The sequence below is a fragment of the Chenopodium quinoa genome, unplaced genomic scaffold, assembly GCF_001683475.1.
Source record: "Chenopodium quinoa cultivar QQ74 unplaced genomic scaffold, ASM168347v1, whole genome shotgun sequence".
In the NCBI taxonomy this organism is placed as follows: domain Eukaryota; kingdom Viridiplantae; phylum Streptophyta; class Magnoliopsida; order Caryophyllales; family Amaranthaceae; genus Chenopodium; species Chenopodium quinoa.
Genome location: NW_018744583.1, coordinates 51,639 through 63,894, shown reverse-complemented (window position 1 = coordinate 63,894; position 12,256 = coordinate 51,639).

Sequence of the window (12,256 nt, the reverse complement as noted above, 5' to 3'; positions counted from 1 at the left end):
TTAGTTTTGTCTGCAGTATCAATATTTGTCTAATCATATGCAATTTCCATTGAACATATATAAACAAGACATTTTTAAACAGCTATTGTCAAAGTCTTACGATCAAAGCAACTTGGTGTCCAACACCATAGATCATAGTATGTTCAAAAGCATGATGAAACTAAGATTAGTTTAATTACATGTCATAGATAAAATAAATGTGCCTACAAGCACGACCAAAAGACCATCTTCGTCGTCCGCTCGTAGTTGCACATCCACTTGTAAAGCCCTCTCACTTGGTTTCTGAAAAAGGCAACGTAAAGTGAGTCATATGTGGTATCCAATACCTATGAATAGCTTTTATACAAGTGCTAAGGAATATACCTGAGGCAGATGCCACATTCCTCTCCTCCTCATCCTTGCGAAAGATCTTGCATTCTCGTTTGTAGTGACCTTGTTCACCTCAATAGAAGCATCGCATCTTCGCTTTGACCTTCTTCTTTAAGGGTCTTTTGCTTGCTCCATGAGAGGTGGCTCGGAGAAGCCGCTCTAGCATAACTCTTAAAGTGTGAGTCTCCTCTTCCGCAGCTATATGTGCCCTGAGAGCATCATAGCCCGAGTGGAGAGAAGCAAGCAAGACATGACCCGCCATCTCATCCTCCAATGGGATTCCAAGAAGCTCCATGTGCTTGAAGAGCCTAGTCATTCTAAGCACATGAGGTCGAATGGGCATACCCGGTCTCAATTTGGTATTACATACCCTTGACCAAAGCCGGTACCTTTCCTTAGCAAGACAACCCCTTTCCGGTGGCTTTATCTTCATGTTCGAGAGTGACCTAGTCAAGTCAAACACGAGTCCATCATATTTGCCATTGTCACTCTTCGTGACTCTTATATTGACAACGTCCTCAAGTCCTTTGAGGAACATGTCCGGAAAATAGAAGGAGAGCTTTTCCTTCCAATCTTCCGGGATGAAATTAGCCATAAGTCTTGAGACTTTCTTGCAATTGGAAGACCATTCTTCATGAGCCTCATCGGTCATGATCCCCTTAGAGAAGAAGCTTGGCATGGGAGTATCAAGAGTGTACTCCAAGGAACAATTCCGAAGAGTTTTCCTGATTTCCTCCTCCCACTCCTTGAAGTTGACCAAGTTAAGGCAAAAGGCCAACTTGTCGGGGAGTTCCGGGCACATAGAATTGTTGTTTGAGTTACTTGCAGACATGGTTCTACAATTGAAAGAATTTGAAATGAAAAACCATTCATAAACCAATAAGTTTGAAATTTAAAAGCGTTAATGCAAAATTTCAATCTTATTGAGCATTTTATCCACGCATTAATAATTTGTCCCTTTTAGGTGAGAATAAAATGATTCCAAGATCCCAAAAATCAAAAAGTGATTAAGCATGCTTTGGCTTGTCTTAACACTTAATATTTTAGGGTAAGCAATCTAATTGCTAATAGCTCTAAGCTACTCTCGGTTTGATAAAACGTCGCATCTAATGCATTCTTGACATTTTATATCTTTTGCCACGACATCTAAGGACTCCTTACTGATATCGTTGAGCTTAACCAAGATCAACTCGTATACCTAGTATACCTTACGTTCCTAGGGAAGTAGTGATGCCTCGCTTTGGCGTAGCCCATCACGTACGCGCATTAGTTCGGTAAGTGTTGTTCTTGGAACGACAATTTTTAGCTCAATATTTTAGGGACCTAGGGTTTCTATGTTGGTTGATTTAAGTGAACTTAACTAATCATCGCAACATTTGAAATCCTAGACATGCATCTAACATTCAAATATATATATATATAAGCACAATAATATACATAAAGCATAAAATAAATGCATTTGGCAACTAGCATGACCCCTTGAAATCTTCAAATCTTCAAGGGTCTTCATCTTGGCTCGTCTTCATCGAAACGCCGTCTTGAGACATCTTTGCCAAAATAAAATTACTAGCTACTACGGCTAAGATTAATCTAAATATTAAGGTACAAAAATACTCAACGGTACGCAGACCGTATTTAGATTTACAAAAACACGTAACGGAACGCAGTCCGTATTTTCTATCCTAATCGAGCCCCACTAGTTGCCAATTTCACGAAACCTATGAAACAATATATTTTCCATTCATCCATTCACTATATGTGAATGGCCCATGCATTTTACGACAAAAACAAGTAAAATTGCACAACACGCAAAAACTAGTAACTAACTTAGGTTGTTAATCCGATTAACATGCCTAATTAAAACTAGTCAAAGTTGTTTAATCATATTATGTTTATTAAGGCGCAATTTGTTCACGAAAAATTCATAAGCTCCCACTAAATTCCGCATCCAAGTTAACTAATCTAATTAATTAAGCTAGTAAACCCAAATTTTGTCAAAATTAAAATTTTGCAAGAGCCGGAAAAATCGAGGTCTAACCTCGTTAAAATTTTTAAATTAAATTAAAAGGGCAAAATTGTACAAAAGCGATAGCCCAAAATTCAAGCAAAAACAGCCCACCAACAAAATACGAGGGCTGCGCACCATGGATGCTAGGCAGCCCATGTGTTGCGCCTGCTGTGTTGGGTGGCAGCATCCACGCCCAGCGTAGCGTGCTACGCCAGCCAACACTAGCAGCTCGCTACGCATGCTGCGCATGCTAGCTTGCTAGCTGGTGCCTGGCAGCGTATGGCAGGCTGGCTGGGGCTTGCTGCCATGCTGCCCAGCAGCTTGCACAAGCACTCCAGCAGCCTTAGGCCACACACCTAGCACTACGGCAGCACGCAACAACCATGCTACACAGCAGCCCCTCACCACACACAGCAACACCTCAAGGCACACCCTTTTTGTGCGCACCATAGGCAGCCACATGTGGGCTGCTAGGCAGCCCGGCTAGCCTTGGTGACGCTTGGGTGTTTTTGCCTCGATTTGCGTGCCGTTTCTCGGGATTTTAATCCCGATTTACGTGTGACGTAAAATTAATCCTAAATTTATTTTAGAATTAACTTAAGGCAAAAATGAAATTAAAATAAGTCCAACTTAATTACATTCAATTTTAATGGTGCACAAGCCTAAATCATCCAAAATTACCTTTTGAAATAATTTAGGTCTTTCTTGATGCTTTAAAATTGAAGGGCTACACCCATAATTAATTTAACCCGAATGTAAATTAATGATGAGTTTTGACAAAATAGGGAGTTTGGAAAATAAAACCAATCATCCAATGAAAATGTTCCAACTTTTACTTGTGTAAAATAACAAAATTACATCTTCCAATATGAAGATTAATCAAGATTTAATCACAAGCACTTGAACTTTAAGGACTTTAATCAACAAAAAAATGATTAAATCCAAAAATTAGTTCAACATGGAATTTAGAATCAAAGTTCCAACCATTTAAACACTTAAAGATTGGATCTTTAATATATAACGAACTTTAAAATTTCACATTCACAATAAACATTCACACTTTAATGCAATTTATTTGCATGATTGTGAAATAACAAGTTTATGTGAGAAATTGAACATACCAACTTAAGCACACATTATGACTTCATAATCATGCTTAAAAGGGTTTAAAATTGATGTAGATTAGGGATGCAATAATGCATTTAATCTACCCTTGACATGCTTAAATTAATCAAGGCATAAAGATTTAAAAAATTTCGTCAAAAACGAAAAACCTCTCGAAAAACATATTTCTGGGAGGGTTTTGGCTTCTGGACAATTCTAAGAGGGTCAGAAACGATTTAGAACATCGATTCCACCCAACAATCACTATTTTTGAGTCGAAATCTGGGTTCGTCAGCCAAAATTAAAAAAATACGAGTTTTAAATTAATTAAAACGGGCTTCTAATCCAATTAGAAAACACAACCAGAAATTTAACCATTTTAAATCACCTTAATTAATTACAAATTGCAATAATTAAAAAGAGCGTGGCTCCGATACCGCTGTTGGGTTTCGTAGCGTCCAAAGCTACGCGGAAGAGAAACCCGCCCAAGACCCGCCCTAATAATTAAATCAATAAAGCATGCATAAACATAATTAAACAATAATTAAGAGAAAGGATAAAGAAGTAATACCCTTGATGCGTGCTTCGCTCGTAAACCGAGCTCTTACTTCGAAGCTTAAAGCCTCACAAGCGTGACGGCCTCCAACGGCTCGTACCCACGACCCGACCCAAACGATCTTCGTCTCGAGGGTTAGTCGAGACTTGACCAAGTATAAAAATAGAGTTTTACGAACTTAAAGGTTTTCTCAATAATAAGAGATGCCTTTTGAGTTCCACTCAAGTTGTATTCTCCAAATGCCCAATAATGTGGTATTTATAGGGAAATGCAACTTGCACTCCCATTCATGATCAATGTGGGATAGTTGCATTTTTCACTAATTTATTTAATTCCAAAATAAATTATAAAACAATGCAATCACAAATCAACAAGTGGCATGAGGAGAGGAGAGGTTAGGTAAGGACCATAACCATGGGGGGACCATTGCCTTGCTCCCCAAGGCATGGCTCTAAGCCTTGGTCCCCACTCTCCTCAAACCGGCATCAAAGACAAGGTGAGCTAGCTGCCAGCCTTGCTGCCCAGCTAGCACAGCCAGCCTGCCCTTGCCAGCACGCCCCAACACATGTGTGCTGCTAGCGAGCCACGCATGCTGCTGGGCGCACAACAGTGCTAGGCGTTGGGCTGCTAGTGCTGGGCTAGGCGTCAAGCTCGCTGCTCGCTGCTTGCTGCTTGGTGTTGCCATGCGAAGGCACGCACACAAGCAAGAAAGCACAGCGTGCTACTGCTGCGATGGTGCTGCCATGCGCCTAGTGCTAGCTATGCACACACACACGCAAGCTCCCAGCTGTGCGATGGTGTGCTGTGCGCCTAGTGCTAGCGATGCACGCACACACGCAAGCTCCTAGCTATGCGATGTTGTTTTGTGTGCATAGTGCTAGCGATGCTCGCACACACGCAAGTTCCTAGCTATGCGATGGTGTGTTGTGCGCCTAGTGCTAGCGAAGCACGCACACACGCACACCCATGGTGTTGTGATGGTGCACTGCTAGCTCGAGCTAGCCTAGCAGCCACATGGCTAAGCCAATGTGATGCTACGGCTTTGCTTGAACTTGTTGCTTGTTGATTTTGCGACGCTCGGTCTCGACGCCTTAGGCTCGATATCCGACGCCTGTGTTCGTAATACTCTAGTGACTTATCAAATCCTTCGGATTAATTCGTCGGTTCGGATCGACAGTTCGTTTGGTTCGAACCGAAGGATTCAGTCTAGACAAAGTTGTAATATTAATTATTTACTAATATTACAGATCGGAAGCGGCCTCTACCCAGGCATTCCGATCACTTGATCTCACTGAAGAATTAGCTTCCTTATAATTCTGAGCCCTCAATCAGAATAATACACTTGTTGGAAGGACACCATTCCTTTCATTCTCCACATTTGATTGTTACCAAATTTTATAGGATTAATTTTCCTTAATAATTTTATTCTCTTATTGTGTCCCTCGACAGTGTCATTACTAGTGGAGGGTGTTCTACTTTTGAAACTCGAACATGAAAAAAAGGACAACATAAGCACTCTTTCATTCATGTTATGAATAGACTATAAATGAATTATATTACATTCATTTTTCGTGCATTATGGATTCTTGGAGTGAAACGAAGAGCCATATGTAAATGAGATAAATGTGTGTGAATGATATTGTACTAATGTACTTCGACTATCCCTCTCAACCTCTTATCATGTCTCATGTCTCATGCCTGAAGTTATTTATAGTTTTGAATCGCAATATATCATGATGATCTAAATATTTGGTGTTTCCTTGGCTTGCAGTCTCAGACGCGTCCTAGTCCTGTAGGACCACCCAAATCGACTGCTCGGCCTGCTGGACCTGGCCCTGCTAAAGGATGGTGTGTGCCTAAACAACAGGCCACTGTTGCACAACTGCAGTCGAACATCAATTACGTCTGCAACCAAGGAGTTGATTGCAAACCCATTCAACCAGGCGGTGCTTGTTACAACCCAAACAATGTTAGGGCTCACGCGACCTATGCCATGAACACATTTTACCAGACCAAGGGTCGCCAGCCCTACCAGTGCGACTTCTCCTAGACTGCTGTTATCTCTAACCAGAATCCAAGTAAGTATCAAGGCTCCTCCATACATATTTCTATGTGCTAATTAGTAATGGCATGTTTTAACTTATGATTCTGAAAAGCCTGAAGTCTCAATGATACGTAGATTGATCTAAGTTTTAGGCCTCATACTCTCATATCAACCGTCTTTTTTTTTTTGCTAAACTGAAATATTAATGATTAAAACCGATTTAAGCTAGTTTAGTTGTTAATCAAGACTAATTTTTGATTGATTTACTAGTTTACTTGTCATACATATGTAGCCAGCCTACCGATTAAAATTAATTTTTACTTGATAACTAAAAAATTTACAATTGACGTGAACAAGGCCTTAAACATGCTATCAAATGTTAATTAATATTACGTTTTGCTCATCAAAGTGCGCTAAGTCATGCCATTTAAATAGTTTGCTCATTTGCCAAATGAGCAACTAAGTTTTTGCTCATTTGACAAATGAGCAACTAAGTTTTTGCTCATTTGACAAATGTGCAACTAACTATTTGCTCATTTGCTAAATGAGTAAAAAATTGATTGCTCATTTCCCAAATGATCAAAAATTTTATTGCTCATTTCCCAAATGATCAAAGAAATGTTTGCTTATTTTACAAATGAGTAACTAATTATTTGCTTATTTGACAAATGAGTAAACTAATGGTTGCTCATTTCACAAATGAGAAAAGAAATGCTTGTTGATTTAATGAATAATTAAAGAAATGTTTGCTCATTTGACAAATGAGAAACTAATCATTTTCTCATTTGACAAATGAGCAACTAAGTTTTTGCTCATATGTTAAATTAGCAACTAACTATTTGCTCATTTGCTAAATGAGCAAAAAATCGATTGCTCATTTTCTAAATGATCAAAGAAATGTTTGCTTATTTTATAAATGTGTAACTAATTATTTCCTTATTTAACAAATGAGCAAACTAATGGTTGCTCATTTCACAAATGAGCAAATTACACTCAATTAGCATGTAGAGTAGTGTGAAAATGCAGAGTTTGAAAATTTTGAGTAGTTAATGAAATTTATTTCTTTTGGCTATTGGGAAAATAATACAAAAGACACCTATTACAAGTTATAAAATTGCAAAACAATTCTTTGCTCATTTATCAAATGAGCAAATTATTTAATGCTCATTTGTCAAATGAGCAGATAATTTTGGCTCAATTTGTCAAAAATTAATATTTATTCTTTACTAATTTGTCAAAAATGAGCAAATAATTTGTCAAAGTGAGCAATTAATTTTTTGCTCATTTGTCAAACGAGCAATAATTTTTTGCTCATTTGTCAAATGAGGAATTAATTTTTGCTCATTTGTTAAATGAACAAAAAAATTCAATGCTCCTTTGTCAAATGAGCAAACTATTTAATGCTCATTTGTCAAATGAGCAAATGATTCTTGCTCATTTTGTCAAATGAGCAAATGATTCTTGCTCATTTTGTCAAATTAATGCTCATTTGTGAGTGTGTTTGGATGTTTTAAATACGTTAGCCTACTACCTCAAGGGTAGAGCATTGTGCAAATTCACAAAATATGTGGGTTCGAATCCCACGTAGGTTCATTTATGTAATGTGGAGACACATGTTTGTATGAGAGTTTAATTGTAACAAAGTTTATATATTTATAAATCATTTCAAACCATTTTTTTGCTCATATAATTTAGTACGAATTTGATTTTTTTTTTTAATTAATTTTGTTTATAGAGATAACCTATGTATGAATTGAACCTACATCCCCTATGCATTTGCATAGTGCTCTACCAATTGAGCTAATAGGTTCACATCTGACATGTTGCCCTTTGCAATACTGGATCAGCTCCAGACATTGGAGAGTAGACAAAATATCCTCTTCTTTGATGGCTGTCATGTCACTGAGCTCCTACAGAACAATAAGCCACATATTCATCACAATTGAGCAGGAAACAGAAGTACAAAAATTTTAGTCAAAAACACTAAAAAATAGACACAGGGATCCTAAGAAGTTTCAAGTCTACAAACCAATGATATTGAAGAAGGTTTTCATTCTACAAACCTTGATAGCTATGTTTCCCTTATGCTTCTTCAAGATATCCAGAAGAACACGTGTCTAATATCCCTTGTAGCTCAATAGCCCCAGATCTGAGAGTGGCCTGTCAGGTGTGCCCACCTTACCTTCTCTCTTAGAAAGTTCATAAGCTGTTGCAACCATAGTTGATGTTAGCAACAAAGAGAGAAATGGCTATGCATATATTAGCAAAATGCCGAGCATAGATTCCCTATTGTGTAAGACCATAACAACCCTTACTTCATTGGATCCTTAGAATAAGAAGCAGTGAAGTAACACAGCAGAGCATAAAAATTACTAGAAAATTGTTAAGGGTGGAGGCTTAAAAAATGCAATAAGAAATTTGCCACAGCCTTTCATTTGATAGATGAGCAAAGAATTGTTTGCTCATATGATAAATACCAAGATCATCATCTGTTCGAATACCACCAACTAAGACATTAACCCAACTACCCCCGTCTGCCACACCAATCTGACTACCTGATAAGTGTCATTTATGAAACATATTAGGGCGTTTTTCTCCCTTAGTTTTAGGTTTATTTCGGTTTTTCTTTGTTATTTCTATTCCTCTTAGTCTTGTTTTAGTTTTCTTTGTCTTAATTTTTAGTTTTAGGCCTTAGTTGTGAATTACATGCTTTTTGCTCGGTTTCTAGCTTGATTTGCATGTTTTTCTATGTGTTCTTTTACTCTTTTCTATCTTGGTCTATTTGTGTAGGTGCTTGACGCTTTCTTTGATGCTTATGACCTAAGAAAAGGAAACAAAGTTCAATAGAAGAAGCTTGAAGCTAAGAAAGAAGCTAAGAAGCTTGAGACAAGAAAGCTTGAAGCTCGTAGAAGGCCTTAAACCGAGTCTTGTTCAATCTTTCAGCCATAACTTTTGATCTACACATTGTATTGAGGCGATTCAAATTGCGTTGGAAACTAGACTTGAAGAGCTTTTCAACGGTATGTTGCAAACCCTAAGAGGCTTCCTAGAACAGAAGTTATGGCCGTTTGAATCTGCAAGACGCTGCCAGGCTCCGCGGGCGCGGCCCATGGTGCTGCGGGCGCGGCTATTTTTTCCGCGGGCGGGGCCCTCTGCTTTCCCCAATTTTGCAATTTTCTGGAGATGCCTTGCCGCGGGCGTGGCTCTGGGTACCGCGGGCGCGGGTTTCTGGGTCTTGTTCGAGCTTAATTTCCGGATTTCTTTCTTTCTCTTCTTGTAATATAAATAGAGGACTTCTTAGACTTCTTAAAGGGGGGATTTTGACATTTTCTCTCTCCTCTAATTAGGATTAGGGTTAGATTAGGATTTTCTTTCTCTAGTTTAGGAGTAGTTTTAGAGAGAGAAAGCTTGGATTTCAATGGAGATTTGGGAGGTTGAAGAAGCAACTTTGTGGATTCTCTTCTCATCTATTCAATGAGCTTTTCTAACTTTCTCTCACCTTTATTGCTTTGTTTAATTCTTGATTTTGCTTATTTCATTGTTGATTAGAGTAGTTAATTAGTTTGGTTGTTTGATTCTTGCTTTAATTCTAGTTTTATCTTGTTTTCCATATTCATCTTCATTATGTTTGCTTAGATTTTGTTCTAGGGAAATGGATGAAGGTTATGCTGATGAATTGAGTGATTGGTTGTGATTAGTATGCAATTGATTCTTGATTATTGTGTTTGGATGATGCTTACATTGACTAGAATCATTTTAGCTAATTGATTCTTGGTTCTTAATTATGCTTTCAATCAATTGTGCGGAAGTGAGTTGATTGAGAGTCTAGATTCTTCCATACCTTTGCTAGGCTAGTAACGCGGGAGTGAATTAGCTTAGTAGGATAATTGGCATGCTTAATTGCGCGGGAGTGGGTTGAGTGTGTTAATCATTCCTAATTAAGATCATGATCATCTAATTGTGACTTGTTATTGAATTCATTAATGTAATTGGATTCCCCTTTCCCTAATATCTTGTTAATTGCTTTAAGTAGTGTTTTAGATGTTTCTCTCCCTATCTCACAACCTTCCTACTAGTCTAATTACCTCAAATTAATACACTTAGTCCTTGTGGTTCGACCCTAGCTTGCCACTATCTAGTGTGAACTTGATAGAGTTAGGTTAGGAATATAAATTGTAAATTTGATCTAGGATAGTAGACCAACGACCTATTGTCCCCCGATCAAATTTTTGGCGCCGTTGCCGGGGACTAAGGCGTTCATTAATTTGTATTGATTAGATTAGCTAGGTTCTTGTGTATAGTTTTGATTTTTGTTTGCTTTTCTTTGCTTCGTATAAAAAAAAATGGCATGCTTATCTTTTCCTCAATTTGACGATGAACCATTCTATGCTTACTTTGAAAGACTTGATGGTTTCTTTGGTTTCCACTGTTGTTCTCTTAGTGATGCTTGTGGTATAGCTTATTGGGGTGTGAATGAGTATACTAGGAGTGTTGTTGAAAGTATGTTTAATGGTGAAATTTGTGCTTTGTCCTTGGATGATGCTTGGAATTTCTTCGTTTGGTTTGCTAGGGATACTTGTGATAGGGATTCTCATGTTTCTAGCCTTGATGCAAATATTGAAAATTCTTCTAATTTTTGCATGGACTCCCTTGATGTGCCTAATGCTCCTTATGAAGAACCTATTATGCATGTTTACCCCTCCCCCTTATATGCTCATTGTGATGAGGTTTGTGCTAATTTTGATGATATGCAATTTGATTTTGATCATGAACCTCAACCCAATAACATTGATGCCCAAATCCTTGCCCAAATGCAATATCTCACCCAACAAGTCCAAGAGCTTCAAGAGGAACAAAAAGTGAGAGAAGTGAGACTTGCCCAAGTGATGAGTGCTAGGGTTGTTGGAAATGGTTGCGAGGCACCTCACTTGGAGAGTGAGAGTGCTTTTGAGGATGATATGGGCCAAGGGTGTAAAGGTGAGGGGAGATTTTCATGTAATGAGAGGATTTTTGAGGATTTTCATTCCCCTTTTGAGCTTGAGCACTTTCCTTCCCCTTATTTACCCCCTTTGAGAGCTTCCTTTGATGAGGATGTGAGCGAGCCATCTTTAATATTGGATGAGGGAATTCATGAGGAGGAGGATGATGAAATTGAGCAACCAAGAGGGATTGAGAGTCCCTTGGATGATGGTGGAGGAGTTGAGAATGAAGTAAATGTTGATTTTGTGGATTCCAACCCCCTTCCCCATCTTGGTGAGTCTACTCTGCATGTTTGTGACCCTTCGATCCATGAGTATTTCGACTCATTTGAGGTTATGACTAATGTGTTCATTGAAGGAGTAACGAAAACTCATAGCCTTTTGAGTGAATTCATTGATAATGCTTCATGGGAGAGAAATGAGTTTGAAATGAATTTGTATCCTTTCATGCATGGTTTTGAGACTCTAGGCTTTGAGGATGTTGAGGGAGTTATTGTCCATCGTTGTGATAGAGAGGAAGATGTGGTTTCTCTTGGAGGTTGGATGTTTGAGGGAGATGAAGATCATGAGTGTTCTTCATTTGAGGACTCTATGATTGATTTCTATGCTCTTATTGGTGATTTAAGGAATGGTGGTGAGGGAAAGTTCATAGGTGAGACCATTGCTCCTATTCCCTTTTCTCATGTCCCTTTTTCAAGAAGATTTAACCATATCCCCTACTATCCTATCTCCCTCCCTTCTTTTGTCAAAGAGCCTATTGGGGACTCTCCTTCTATTGCTGATATTCAAGCCCCTCTCTCATCGATTATTGAGGAAAAGGGTGATTTTGCCACCCAAAAAGATTTTGAGGAGGTTTTGCCTTTTTATTCTTTTTCTTTATCTTATTTTCTTGGTTTTTCTTTTGATTTTTCTTCTTTCTTTTGGCATCTCCCACCTCATTTGCGTGCAATAATCTTGTTGCACGTCCTTCTCCCGTCATTTGCCTACCGTTTATCCTATGAAATGTGTAGTAGTGCATTTGACAAGCTCTTGCGTTCCTTGCAATATTATTTACTAGAGCGGTCAAGCTTGGACCTTAAGCAAGCCTTTCTCGGGAAGTAACCCGTGTTTTATTGCTTTCATTTTCTTATCTTTTTAGTATAGATTTTCGCTCATGGAAATGTTTCTGTGCCCTTTGCTAGGTACATAACTTGATA